Source organism: Rousettus aegyptiacus, unplaced genomic scaffold (assembly GCF_014176215.1).
Source record: "Rousettus aegyptiacus isolate mRouAeg1 unplaced genomic scaffold, mRouAeg1.p scaffold_m13_p_4, whole genome shotgun sequence".
Classification (NCBI taxonomy): Eukaryota; Metazoa; Chordata; class Mammalia; order Chiroptera; family Pteropodidae; genus Rousettus; species Rousettus aegyptiacus.
In genome coordinates this window covers 50,470,036-50,485,744 of record NW_023416307.1, presented here as the reverse complement: position 1 = coordinate 50,485,744, position 15,709 = coordinate 50,470,036, and the positions used below count along the sequence as shown (strand labels likewise).

General features: G+C 39.4%; 1 pseudogene; it reads left to right on the top strand.

Moving 5' to 3' along the window:
- Positions 1–14,465: 14,465 nt before the first annotated feature.
- Positions 14,466–14,584, top strand: LOC118602414 (annotated as a pseudogene).
- Positions 14,585–15,709: the final 1,125 nt, after the last annotated feature.

Here is a 15,709-nt window from a genome sequence, read left to right as displayed (position 1 = left end):
GACTTCACAATTGCCAAACAACCCACCCATCCTAGTCCTTGAGAGGATTTTCCCTCCTGAGAAGATACTAGATTTGGCCTAGATAGCTGTTCTCTTGCTCCGCATAGATTAATAAACAGGCCTTATGAATCGGTGTTTTGTGCCTTTGGGTAGCAGAGTTATCTGATAACCTGTGTGAACTGATAAAATTGAGTTTCTGAAACTAAAATAGAGGAACAACCTAGACCTGTTGTGAACTTCGCCAAGCACCCAGGAAGACCAGCTGAACAGCCAGTCCCTGCAGACTCTGCCCTGGAACCTCTACTGCAGATGAGACCAGGGCTGGAGCAAAGGTAGGATTTTTCAAAAACAATCAAAAACCACCAACAACCACCTACAAACAAACAAGGAGGTGAAATTTCTTACTGAGAAACTAAAAGGAAGCAAATACTAAATCACTACCCCACCCCAACTCACATACTCACAAGATATGAAACAAACAGATCACGGAGTGTACATTTGAGAACCTAATTTTGAAGTTTAGTTACAGGTTGCCTTGAATAGGGCACCAGCCTTGACCTGCTCTCTCTTCTTCACCTCTCTGAGTTCGAAGGGAGAAGTGGCTTTTGGGCAAGGACATTTATACTTGGGACTGTGGGTCAGTGCTGGCACAGTGCAGGTGGCATTGTTAGCCTTTGCCTGGGATGGGCTCTTAAGACTCTCCTTTCTGCCCATGGTGTCCCTGGGCCACTCAGGCCTTCCCTCAGAGGTGAGGATGGCACTAACTTATGTAGCTCCTGATTCCTCCCCTCAGGCTCTGTCCTTCTGCCCTGAGCCTGCAGACACTGCTCCAAACCTGTCTGGATATCTATGTGGTTACATCCTAGAAGGACAGCCCTTTCCCTAACCCATTTCCTCTGGCCACTTAGTGTAGTCATTGGGCTGGGTGATGAATGGCCCTAAACCAGCATCCTGCCTGACTGGTAGGAGGCACCCATCTGGTACTTGTCTGCATGGCATCAGCTCCCTCTGTCAGAGACTGCATTACCTCATCCTGTTTCTAAGCCTGAGACTGCTTTGGGGTTATCTGTCAAGTCACTGCTCCCTGTCTAAGGGCTACTTCTGATTTTCCATAAGCTCACAGAATAAGGAGACTGAGTCTGTGAATTTGTCGAATGTTTACAGAGGATCTACTATATCATGTGCTGTGTTGAACCCTGATGATAAAGAGTTGCCTCAGAAGACTTCCTTGGGTTCTCTCTGATGACTTATGTGTCTTCTAGAAGCCTGCCATTCCACTTTTATGGCATCAATAAAGCCTTTGAAACATTAAGATATCACTTAGAACAGACAAATGGCCAGCACAGAGCATCCATAGAAGTGCTCCATCGTTACCTATGTCCAAGAATTTTGTAAAAACCAGGTAGGCAACATATATGCAAATGCCATGAATTACCTGAGTGAAGGTATGTAATGACTTAAAGGTCAGGTACCCACATGCTCCCATCTGGATCTCTACAATGGGATTCTTTCTGCTTACTGTACAAATACCAATTTGTATCCTCTCTCTAGGTGCCAGATCTTTATTCTCAGGTGCCTGCTGGACACTTCCACCCGGATGACTTATTCAAATTCAACCTTTCCCAGAGAGAACTCAACACCCTCCTTCCCAAAGCTGTTGCTCCTGCCTCCTGTCTTCCTTGTTTCACCACACCATGCTTTGCAGATTCAGAGGATAGTCCTGGCAGTCCTGGGGACTTTCCCCATTGAGCACTTGGTAGGTGCTCAATAAATGTTTATTGGATGGAACTCCTTGGCACCAGTTTGTTCCTGGGCTACTATGAAATCAGCTCATTTATTGGATAACTTCTGCTCTGAGTTAGAGAATCACAAAGCTAGGTACTGCTGGTAACTAGCATCTAACAGATTCCAGCATCTCCATTTTTATTTTTATTTTTATTTTTTATCAGAGCTCTCTTCTGGAAGAGTTTCAAGTTTCCACAGGAAGGACAGGAGATGTTGGCACATTCTGTCCTTCTAGATGAAGAGTAAGAACTTCACCTTGGTCCAGCTCCACATGGCTTGGCCTGTGTTAACTGATAGTTTCTCTGCAGAACACCAAGCTAAACTCTGAAGAGGAAGCTGAGACATAACAATTAAAACTGTGTATCTAACATAGGAGGGGAGAAGAAAAAAAAAACTGTGTTTCTAGAAGTATGTGATGTCTATATAAGTGCATGGAAAATGGTCAAAAGGGAGACACATCACACTAACAGGTAATAATAGGGGAAATGGAGTGTGGGGAATATATGGGAACTCTGTACTATTCCATAATGTTTCTGTAAATCTAAAGCTCTTCTTTTAAAAAAGTCAGTATGAAAAGAAGACTAGAAAAAAAGACATAATATATGAGTTGTTAAAAGTTCAGGAGTTGCATAATAAATGCAAAAGCTGAAACTTAAGGCAAGAGGGGCTTGCTGGGGAATCGTTGGACAAGGGCTTCTGAAGTTTAGAGGAGGGAAGACTGTGATCAGGAAGATCTAGGGGGGCTTATGGAAGAAATGAGACCTGGAAAGTCTTGAAGGTACAATTCGGGCAGGCTGAGTACTTTAATACCCCGCCCCTGGAGCATAAGTATTCAAAAGAGCTTGAAGACACAAAGAAAGCTTTGGAATCATACAAGCCTGAGTTGGAATCTCAATTTGAAGGCTCTAAGATCTTAGAGATCTGTATCTCTAAGTATCTTAACTCTCTAAATCTCAATGATCTCTTATCTATAAAATGGGAATAAGAATGCTCACAGAGCAGATTTAAATGAGATAATACATGGAAAGTGTTTAGCACAGTTTGGTCACATTACAAGGGCTCACAACTTGTTAGCTATTGCTAATACTGCTGTCAGAACTTCTGGTCAGAATGACTCCTAAATTAACTGTGCTCCTGGTTTCTTTTCCCCAAGAGTTTCACTCTCAGCTCCTATTCAGATCAGAAGGCATTTGCCCTCCTGTCCTGACTTTCTAGCCTGATTTCTTTCATCCTTCTCCCTCTCCACATCTTTCATTCAGGCCCATAGAGGCTCTTTCCCTCTTTCCCAGATAGGTTCTAATTCTTTTTGTCTCTCTCCATCACTGATCATGGCTTTCTGATCCCCTTTTCCTCTACTTTCCTAATACCTGTCAGTTTCTCTAGGTTTCGTTAAAACTGGCGCTCCTAATGCCAGACTCACTTGCCCCTGTTGCAGGTGTGTCTTTAGATTCATCTCCTACTGGAATTAAAAATTAGTAAGAGAGGAACCACCTTATCTTATGATACTTCAACCCAAATATATAGTTTTCCTATTATAAACAACAAAACCAAAAGAGATAGTTAAGCGTTTTCTGAGAAATACAGCATCTGTAGTACCCTGTAGAATGGTACCCATCTTAATCATTGGAAAAGGGTGCAAAACATACATGGCCTTGGAGAAATCTAACGCAAGAGGCTTTGAGATCATTAGTTTAGTAAGGAAAGAAGCTTTCTCTGTGTGATATAGTCCTTTACTATTAGCAGAATGAGATGTCATTGTTCATCTGGTGTTTATAAGGTTAGCCATTGGCAGGAGACTGATAAAATCTATCAAAAGGTTCGTATCTCCCTCCCAGGCACACCCTTATTTTCTTGTGGTTTCCCATGGCCTTAGATCTTTCAGAGCACCAAAGAGCAAGATTAGCTGAGGGCCATAAATTTAGACCTTGAGTCATTTTAGCTGAAAAGTCCTCTGGCATAGTGTATAAAAGCTCTCATTCATTGCTGGTGGGAATTCAAAATGGTAGAGCCACTCTGGAACTTAATAAGAAACAGCCTGGCGGTTTCTTATAAAGTTAAAATGATCTGATTATACAATTCAGCAATCATACTCCTAGGCATTTACTCAACTAATCGAAAACTTATATCCATACAGAATTTCACATGTGAATGTTCAGAGCAGTTTTATTCATAACCTCCCCAAACTGGAAGCAACCCACATAGTTTACAAAAGGTGAATGTGATGAATTACAAAAATTCTTATAAACACACTGTGGTACATTTGTACAAGGGAATACTATTCAGCAATAAAAAGAAATGAGCTATCAGTTCATACAACAACATGGAAAATATTGGTAAATCAAATGCATATTGTTAAGTGAAAGAAGCCAATATTAAAAGGCTGGTTGCCAGGGTTTTGGGAAGTGGGAATGGTTGAATAGGTAAACTATCGTTTAGGGGAATAAAGCTATTCTGTATGATACATGAGCCTGCATTTGCCGAAACCCATTGGAGAGAGAGTGTGTCAAGATGGTGAGATAGGTAAACGCAGTGCTTGCCTCCTCCCACGACAGCATTAAAATTACAACTAAATTATAGAACAATTGACTTGGAGAAACACCCGAAGTTTAGCTGAACATATCATCTATACCCGAGGATATAAAAAAGCCACATTGGGACCAGTAGGAGGGACGGAGATGTGAACCACCTTGGCCCAGCACCCACATATGGTGGTTGAGGACCAGGAAGGATATTTCATCTGCAGAGGCCCCTGGCCCTAGCCCCATATTGGGGCTCCCAAATCTAGGGTTCCAGTGTGGGAAAGAGGAGTTTCCTTAAAATATGACTGTAAAAATCAGGGGAGATTCCGATAATCCAGGCGAGATGTAAGGAACCTGGAAATACAGACATCCCCTTAAAGGGCCTGTACACAGACTCCTTCACTCTCAGACACTCACCCTGGGCTCCTGTGGAAGGTCAGCAACTCGGAAGGTGCAAGAGACATACAGGGAAAGACTGAGTTGTGTGGCTTCAGGGTAAGGGCTGGAGGGACAGCTGCCATTGTCCCTTTGTTAGACCCTCCTCCTGTGTACCCTACAGGTGGGCACAATCTTACCTGTGTTGATGTTGAATCTTCCCACATACAGCCAATTCTGAATCCACAGTGGTCTGGTGGTATCAGTGACTCCCTGAGACCCCGCCCCATCCAACTCACTAATTATAGAAAACATATTCATGGCAGGGTACCAACCCCACCCAGCCCTCTCTGTAGAAGGCTCTTTTAGCAACAATCAACAAGTCTCTGCTTTTGCACCCTCGAAGACAATCCCAGTGGTGGACAACCAACTCAGGCCCAAGTTACAGTATTTCTTGAACAAATCTTGGATGTCTGCAGGCCCAAGGTGGGTGGTGGCTAGCCTCACTGTGAGCTGAGACTTTCCAAGAATCTAGAGGCTCAGCACCGGCGCCAAACCCAAATCTACATTGACCAGGTGGAATTCATTTGCTTTACCCCAGTGACTCCCTGGGTCCCTACCTCATGCAACTCACACACCACCCAAAGCCTCTTTCAGTGAAATAAGTCATACAGAGAAAGACAAATACCATATGATTTCATTTTATATACAGAGTCTAAGGAATAAATTAAACGAACAAACAAAATGAAAACAGACTCATGGAAAGAGAATGAACTGGTTATTTCTAGATGGGAAGGGAGAAAGGTGAAGGGATTAAATAGTACAAATTGGTAGTTACAAAACAGTCAAGAGGATGTGGGGTGCAGCATGGGGAATATAGTCAATAATATTGTGGTGGCCCTGTATGGTGCTAGGTGGGTGCTGGAGTAATCAGGAAGATCACCTCGTAAATTGCGTAAACATCTGGCTGTTGTTCTGTACACCTGAAACTAATACAAATAAAATAAAATAAATAAAATAAAATAAAATAAAATAAAATAAAATAAACTCATAGAACTTTACAGCGTAGTCGACCTTAATGTATACAAATTTTAAAAAATAAATTAATAAGTTGGGGGAATTCTAGAGTAGAATATAGACTGTGATAAAAGAATCTGTTTTTGAAATGTATGATATAACCCCACCGAAGGGAGTGGAGGGAAAACGTATACATAAGTGAGTTGGAGAATGAATGAACACTGTAAGACTAAAGACAAAAGAAACGGTACAAAAGCACTGTACTCTAATTGGTAAAGTTGTTTCTTATGAGAGCATGGGTTAACAATTCTGAAACCACTACACACATATTCTGGGATTGAACAAATAAGTAAGTGGATGGCAGATAGTGGGAGTCAAATTTCTCACTCTTGGAGTGTTAAGTTAAAGATAAGCAAGGGAAAAAACTAGAATAAATCATGTAATACTACATTAGAGTTGGACACATCAGTATGAACTTGTGTTTAACTTAATATAGATACAGCTGGATAGACATAGTAACAATTATGGATGTGTATATATACAGAGGTTAGTATACACATATAAAAGCAATAAAGTCAATAAACCAAAGTGTTTCTTTGAAAGCATCAACAAAATTGAAAAACTTTAGCTAAACTGACCAAATTAAAAAAGAGAAAAAACTCACTCAAAATATGCAAATTAGGAAAGAAAGAGAGAACATCATTACCAATCTTAAAGAAATATAAAAGATTATAAAGGAATACTTTGAACAACTGCATGCCAACGAATTAGATAATTTAGATGAAGTGGACAAATTCCTAGAAAGACACAAACTACTGAAACTGACTCACGAAGAAATAAAAAATCTAAATAGATCTATAGCAAGAGATTAAATTAGTAACTTTTAAATTCCTCACAAATAAGAGCCTGCACCCAGACAACTTCATGGATGGATTCTAACAAATATTTAAAGAAAAGTGAATAAAAATTCTTCACAAACTCTTCTGAAAAGTAAAAGTGGAAGAAACACTTTTCAACTTATTCTATGAGGTTACTATTACCCTGATACCAAAACCAAATCCTTTAAAAGAGAAAAACTGAGCAATATCTTTTATGAATATAGATGCAAAAACTCTCAACAATATACTAGCAAACTAAAATCAGCAACATATAAAAGGAATTATATACCATGACCAAGAAAGATTTATCCCAGGAATGCAAAGTAAGAAGAAAATAAATAAAAAGTATCCAGATTGGAAAGGAAGAAGTAAAACTACCTCCATTTACAGATAATATAATTTTGTATATCGAAAATTTTAATGAATCCACTAAAAAACTGTTAGTATGCAGATGTACATTTCCTAGCTCTGTTTACGTAAAGTTACTAGAAGCAACAACACCCAGGTACAAGGAGCACACTCGGGACCAGATCTTTGTTTCCAATACTATTCAATAAAAAGAAACCAGGCTCCTCAGAGAAATGGCTAGAGTAGGGAATATACAAGATTAGTCTGGAGCATCTGCTAGTGCCAGAAAATAAGGAAGTACTCAAAGAACAAAAAGATGGGCTATGTCTATGGCACAGGAGCCAACTGAAGGAGCTCCCAATGGCCAAAGCTGGAACAATTTGAGCAACAAAGTAAATAGCATAATACTAGATTATAACCAGAAGCATAAAATGAATATTCATTAGATTCTACTGATACAAATAAATGATAGACTAAATAAATGAGTGGGAGAGAATAATCTCCTGTACAGAAGAATTTCAAATAATATACTGTATGTAGATATCATTTCATTAAAGAGATAGAGCAAATTCCATATCCCTAAAGTATGAGCTGGGCATAGTGACTTCCTTCCAAATAATACAGTATGAAAGGGGAGAAAAAAGAAAACTTCACAAAGAGTACCTCAACGAGGCGATCAAAGTCATCATCAACAGTTATGAGTCATGTTGGTAATATCCTTGATGTGATGTCATGAAAATGGCACTTTACTTCTTTGGTTCCACTCCTACTCCCAAACCATAGATAACCCATGATTATCCCTAGTCTAATTATAAAGAAGATATCAGACAAAGCCCAATTAGAGGACATTCTACAAAACACGTGAACAGTACTCCTCAAAACTATCAAATTCACACACACACACACACACACACACAATCTGAGAAACTCTTACATTCTAGAGGAGCCTAAGGAGACGTGACGACTACGTGTAATGTAGTATCCTGGATGAAATGCTGGAACGGAAGTGAAACTTTAGGTGAAAACAAAAAATCCAAATTAAGTATGGACTTCAGTTAAGACTTACGTATCTATATTGGTTAATTAGTTGTGATAAATGTACCACAGTATTTAACAGAACAGTAGGATAAACTGTGTGGAGTATATGGGAACTCTCTGTATTATCGTTGTAATTCTTCTGTAAATTAAAAATATTTTAAAGTAAAAATTCATTTTAAAACATAATTATGGGTCACATGGGTAAAGGCAGTCAAAAGGTACAAACTTCCAGTTAAAAAGTAAATAAATCATGGGGATGTAATGTACAACACGGTGACTGTAGTTAGTAATACTGTACTGCATATTTAAAACTTTTAAAAAAACTATACACATGTATTATATGTACATATATACACATAGGTGTAGAAGTAGAAGAAAAATATGAAATTAATAGAAGATAATTAAAAATTTTTTCTTTTTCATTAAATGTTTCTTAATGAATACGTATCACTTTCCACATTAAAAAAACTTTGTTGTTTTTTTTTCCAGCCTTATCGAAATATAGTTAACAATTAAAACTTGTAAATATTTAAGATGACAACTTGATAGATGTATACATTGTGAAATATCTACCACAATCAAGCTACTTAACATTATCACCTCACACAGTTACCATTTTCTTTTCTTATGTGGTGAAAACACTTAAGATCTACCTTTTAGCAAATTTCAAGTATACAACACAGTATTATTAACTATAGCAGCATTGTTGTACATTAGATCCCCAGAACTTATTCATCTCACATAACTGAAATATTTTACCCCTTGACCTACATCTTCCTATTTCCTTCTCCCACAACTTTATTTTAACATAAAAGAAGAAAATGATTATTTGTTTAAAAACTAACCCTGGCTTTCTCACTTCTGCTATATTGTATCTATTTCTATTATATAATGGGAGACACGTCTTTCTCTTATGCTGAACATGATACGGATAATAGTTCCATGCAGGTAGCTAACTCATACTGAGCACACACTGTGTGCCTCACATTGTGCATATATTGTGTTCACCGATTCACTTAACAACCCAATGAAGGGGGCACTAATACAACTATCGGGCCCATTGTATAGCTTAGAAAACTTAGAGTGGTTAAGCCTTGGAGAGAGCTGAGAAAGCAGTCCCACTCAGGAACCCTCACCAGTACTGTGAGTGCCAATTTAACAATAACGACAAAGAGAATATAGATCCCTGTCTTGGGAACACTCTGTTGACCTCAACTAGTAAGGGGTAGAGCCAGAATTTGAATCCAAGTCAGTTGGCTCCGGAGCCCATGTTGACCTGTGCTACACTTAAACTCACATCATGAGGGCTAGCTGGTATTGGTTAATAGTCAAGTTTCAGAGTGCTGGCAGAATAGTAGCTTAGCAGGTCCCGAACATCTCTGTCTGGCAGCCTTACAGGTCATAACTCCCTTTGGGCTCTGTGGTTACCCCCAAGGCTCAACCACCGTCCCAGCCATGAGGCTGGGGTAAAGCCTTTTCTTCTCTCCTTGGCAGATAGCTCCCTTCTTCCCAACAGGAAGAGTAAGGGGAAGCGAGGTCATTGTCGACAGGGTCACTGCATTGCACAACTTTCACAGCTGTGAGTGGTGCTCCCTGGAGCTGTGCAATGCAGAGGTCTGGTGGCTGGTGAAGGTCTGTGAGATAAGAGAGTGGCCATCCCAAGTGAAGGAGAAGGGACCACAGTCTCAGGTGACCTGGGCTTGGATAGGACAAGTGAGCCCAAGTTTCCTAACCACGGAATCTCCTGTGGCCCCAGTGTGTGTGTACCAACAGCTTCCCTGTGGTAGTGGGTCAGAGCCAGGGACCCAGGGCAGCCCCGGACACAGACGGCCATGGAGAGAGCTGAGAGAGCAGTCCCACTCAGGAACCCGCACCAGTACTGAGTGCCAATTTAACCATAACGACAAAGAGAACACAGAGCTTTATCTTGAGATCGCACCGTTGACATCTCAAGCCTTCACTAAATTCTTTAGCATCATGCCTTCTGCCTTCATTGAGGGATGATAATGAAAAGTCACACGAAACTCAATAGTGAGCTTATTAGGGAAGCTATTAAGGCAGTTATTAAGGAAGATGGTCATCACATCACACATAGGATTTTCTTATGAGTCTCTGGGAATTTTTCTAGTGGTTCAGTACCACAAAAGGCTGTCCTTCTCCTGATCAATGGTATTGTTTTATTTTTGACACAATTTTGATAACATTTTTTTTTTTACCGAAGTATAATGTACACATACTAAAGTATACAAGCCGTAAGAGTACAACTTTTGAAATGTTCATACATGATTACACCTGTGTAACCACCTCCTGGCTCACAGTGTAGAACATTACGAGCACCCAGGAGCCTCCCTCTTGCCCCTCTCAGTCAATACCCTCCCCACAAAAGTCACCGCAATTCTAACTTCTATCATCACGCGTTTGCTTTTACTGCAGAAGAGCTGTTGTGAATCTTGTTCATGATCCTGTTTCTTTCTCTGCTGTAGCCCCAGGAAGTCAGAATCAGTTCTGGGGCCCTATTCCAGCAACTGTTTAGGGTGTGCGTTTTTGAGATAAGGGCCCTACCCGCCTGGTTTTATCTTATGTTCCTGTCATCTTCAATAGGACCGAATGGTTAAAACAACAGACCTGAAGTCAGTCCAACCTTCTGCATTGCCTTTCACCAACTGTGTGACCTAAGGCAAAATGCTGAAACTAGTTGTATCTGTGTCCTTATCTATAAGATAATAGTCCCTACCTTACAGGTGGGTCTGAGAATTGATAACATAATCCGTATAAAATCATTTGCCTAATATATGACTTATAGTAGTATTTAATAAATGGTAGCCAGTATAAGAATTAAAAAGTTCTATTTCTCCCTGTTGTAATCTCAAATCCTCTTTTGGAATGATATAGGGGTAAAATCAAGTATAAAGATAAAACTACCAGGTATTCCAGACTTTTCCCATGCACCTGTGTGGGACAGTCTTTTCCTACCTGACAAATACAGAGGAAACAGAAATGTAATCAGAAGGATGCTCAGTAGAATGAGTTTAAGACGAAGGAAGTCTTTCTCTGGAGATTCTGTGAGGCTGAGGAGAACTGCCTCACCCAAGGTCATGCCCTCCTCATGGAAAGGCTATCCCAGCTCAAGAGCTTCTACCGTAGAATCGACAAAGGCCTGCATTACACCTGCTACCCAGGCCAACCACTGCCCAATTGGCTGCCCTCCTTTCTGGCACATGTAACTTCTGAGGGCATCTCTAATCAACTTCCTATGTGCACATCTCCCTCTCGGTCTGTTTCCCAGACACCCTACCTACAACAGTTGTAAGTTTGATTTTTAAACAGCCCTGTCTCTGACAGTCTCCTGCGTTTGTCTCCACAATGGGCATGTACCCTCTTAGTCCCCCCGACAGGGCACTGTCTCCTCAGGGATGTCTCTAGACTTGTGTAGAAACTCATCAAAGTTAGAGACTGGGAGAAAATAGAGAAATCCTAATATTCCCTCTACTCCTACCCAACTGAAAAAAATAATTTTGATAATCCCACGAACCACTGAAGAGGAACAATCCAAGTCATACTTCTCAGAAGTACTTGGCATTGAAGTTGCTCCACTCTGAAAGGCTCTTAAGTAAAAGCTGTTTTTTTTTTCATTTTCCCCTGAAGTCCCAAGTTAAGCAAAAAAGAAAAACCCACTGTTTGCTTCATGTTAGAAAAGTTGCAAAAATCTTCAAGGCTAATGAAGATTTAAAGTTTATTGATGATCAGTTTCTTATAGAGCTCTAACTTCAGGGATTTCAGCAGAGAAGGGAACACACACAGAGGTTGCGAAATGAACCTTAACCCCTGAAAACATGCCTGCTCTCCTGGGTAACTTGCAGGTCACGGATCCAGCTATAGAGATCGAAAGGAATGCATCTGCTGCGGTTCAGTTGAGAGGGCCTGAGTAGTAGCAAATCTTATGGGACTCAGGGGTGACTATTCTAGATTTCCAAAGAGGGTCATTGGAGCTCCTTGGCACAGTTCGCAATTGTGTACACGTAAAGTGTGAATGTGTCTTGAAATGTATATTTTACCTCTTTCCTGGGGGGCCATAGTCATTATAATAGTTATTTAACTGGACAGAATTTTCTCCAGTATATTTCTGGGGTGCAGAACAGGTGCTAGTAAGCAGTGGAGCAAGCGAGAGAAGCTCTCTTCTCTGTGGAAATGGTTCACTTTCCTTTGGTCTACGTTCCCAATTTTAGCTCTATATTTAGAGGAACCTAGTCTTGAGTCTATTGACCAGGATTATCATGATTATCTATTGTCAGGTGACACATGTTCTGATTTCCAACCAACACCCTGCGTTATGGACCCTGAATTTCATGCATAAAACTACACTAGTTACCAAGATTACATTCGCTTTATTTTGATATAACTTAACTTTATTATTTGTTTTACTCCTGCCAGAATCATATATTTGTTCACTTTTCTTGTATATAATCTAGAATGTGCTTACTACTTAAGTAAGATATCATATTAGCCATTCCTCTACGTTATATGCTTCATTATATATCAAAGCAGCTTTTATTTTTTAATGATTTGTTGATCTGCAGTCCCTCTACCTCAGTTCCTTTTTGTTGGTTATTTTAAGAAATATTTTTAGATTTATGCCCATAATTACATTTTTTCATCTACTTGTTTCCCTTAAGCATTGGAGCTGGGAAGAAAGATCCTTAGTGGCCATCTCTTTGCTCCCCATAACGTATATCTGCACACACTGAGGTCCAGAGAGTCCCTTTAAAGAGAGAGGGTTGGTGGATGGCACGAGGTTTTAGAAATATTGTATTTGTTGTAAAATCAACAGTGTCTACTGTTGGGGGTGGTTTCTTAATAGTAGCACCATCTTACATTGATACGGAGGGATTTGGAATTTAACTTGATGGAGCTGATTTTGCCAAACACAACCCAAGAAAGGTTAAGATCAGAGAGGGGTCCAGGCTGAAACAGAAGACCCAGGCGGCTTCGTGCTGAGAGGACTGCCTCACGGTCACTTTGAATTTAATCTGTTAAATTTATTATATTTGCAATTTTTTAATAGTAACCTCCTTAATGTCTATTTATAAGGGACTTGATAAATGCATGTCATGCATGCCATACAACTGTTGAAAGGAACAAGATAGAGCTCTCTGCACTGAGAGCCCATCATATCCAAGATAGAAAGTGGGAGCAGTGGGAATTGACTGGAAAGGGTACTGAGGAAACCTTCTGGGGTTTAGAAATGTTATATATCTCATTTCGAGTGGCGGTTACATGGGTACGCACAATAATCAAATCTCATCCAACTGAATAATTAAGAACAGTGAATTTTATTGTCTGTAAATTATATAACCATAAAAGAAAGTAAGTTGCAGAATAGCATTTTAATGTGATTCCATTTATGTTATAAAAGAGGAAATATAAATATTTTTTGGCTTATATATGCTTAAAATAATTTCTGAAAGAATATATAAGATATTATTGATAATGAATAACTTTAGGGAGTGGGCCAGGAAGAAATTTGTTTTTCTTTTTATAGTCTCTGTAGTATGTTTTCTTCCCCTTTCTCCATATATTTTATACACACATACACACATGCTTTATTGGTATATAATATATTATATATATAGTGCAATTTTTTAAGTGCCATTTTTGTTGCATTAGGAGTCTGGCTGCAAAGGTCTTCCAGAAGCCTCTGCTTAAACTTACACAATAGTGACTTAAAAATAAAAGAACATTTTCATATCGAATAAGAAAAAACTCCCTTAACTTCCTCTGTTTTACCAATTCAAACATGAAAGACTATCAGCTTTGAGTGTTTTTTTCTGGAGTAACTGTGGTAGGCTTATGGTAAGCCAACTGTTTGGACCTAATGACCCAAACATGGCCCAACTGATTTTAATCACATTTATCCCTTGCTCTTTAAGCATTCAGTCATGCAGTTACCATACTTGTTAATAAATACCTATTTCTACTTGTGAAAAAGTAGAGGATGATTATAAGATCTTAAGAAAAAATGTCTGGACCAGAGCGTATGCCCGTGGAGAAAGATAAGTAACAAAACAGAATGTGAACAAGAACCATAGGCTCACTGCATCATATCGTTGTTTACCAGACTCATTTCAAAAGGAGTGGGTTTGGGAATCCCAGCGGCTGGCGGAACCCATATAAGCCTCTCTTTATACGTGAACACAATGACTCAGGAAGCTAGAAAATATATGGTGTCCTTCTTAACAGTAAATTCTTTATTAATGATTCAAAACTTTAACAACCCATCATTTCCTTCCAACCCCAAACCCCTAGACAGGACGTACTTCTAGATAAGTCCACAGTGGATAGTAGATAAAATCTTGTAAGATTCAATGGAAAGAAGTAAGCCTTGTGCGTGTAGTTCCTGTGTGAGTTTAGAGAGCATACACATCGTCTGTAACTTAGTAAAATAGAAAGAACAAGCACCCTAGCTTACATTATGCTCAAAAAATTTTTTTAAAATCTAGGCTGTTTAGTCTACGGGCATGCCACCCTGAAGAAGCCCGACCCCGTCTGATATCGGAAGCTAAGCAGGGTTGGGCCTGGTTAGTACTTGAATGGGAGACCATCTAGGAAGACCAGGTACTGTAGGTATAAAAAACAAAAAATAAGGGATTGTAAGCTGACCAAGTTCTTTGCAATCTGTGAGGTCGACCAAAGGTTGCCTCACCTAAAAAAAAAGAAAAAGAAAAAAGAAAACTAGGGTTTAAAGACATAAAATTGAAAAGCCAAACTAGAAAACAACATCTTTATTAGATGTTTTTCTAGGAATTATTAGGAATTAGAAATGATTTTTTAAATAAGCTATAAAAAGTGCAAACCATAAAAGAAAATATTGATAAATTCTATTCTATTAAAATGAATTCATTTTTGTTAAAGCATTTCATAAAGGAAGCAAAAACAAGCTACAAACAAATATATTTCTAACATATATAACCAACAAATTATTTGTATATAAAATATATATTGTAATTCATTAAGCCATTTATATATGTCACATATACTATTTTAAGAATATATTTTACAGAAAAAAAAAATCAAGAAAGACAAAATGCAGATTTGGAGCTGGAGTGAACCTGGCTCTGTGACTAAGTTACTGAATCTCTCCAACCTCAGTTCTATCATGTTATTATACATAACCTTAATAATAGTTCCTTCCTCATAGGGAGGCTCTCAAAGCTGTAAATGACAGTACATGTGTAAACACCTGACACATGGCAAGAGTGCAACAGATGATGAATGATTATGATTATAGATAAATAATAGTGTCAGAGCAGGATCAGAATTAAATTCAGCTCCTCGTATCCTCCTAATTCAAAACAGGATTGCTCCCAGAACACATGGCTGCAGCTAAGTGGCTGGGAAGGGGCAAGTGGTATTGACAGATGGAACTTTGGGGTGCTTCTAACATAGCCGACGAGGTAAGCTCGAGTTATTGCTCCTGTTCTTCCCGTTCACTTGCTCTGAGGCAAGGGCAATTTACTCCAAAAAACACCTCCCACAATTAGTCCCTTCAGGGAGCCACCAGCAGGCCTGGCCTGGGTGGGGGGGGGACATCTGGGAGGAGAAACCATCTCAACCTAAACACCATCCTGGAACAAACTCCTATCCCCGAGGATATGAGCCTCTCTCATCAGCAAAAATATTCCTGAGGGCGGATACCCGCCTTACATTTTTAAAGGGGAGGAAACTCACTAGGCCCTCAGTCAGCAGTACTGA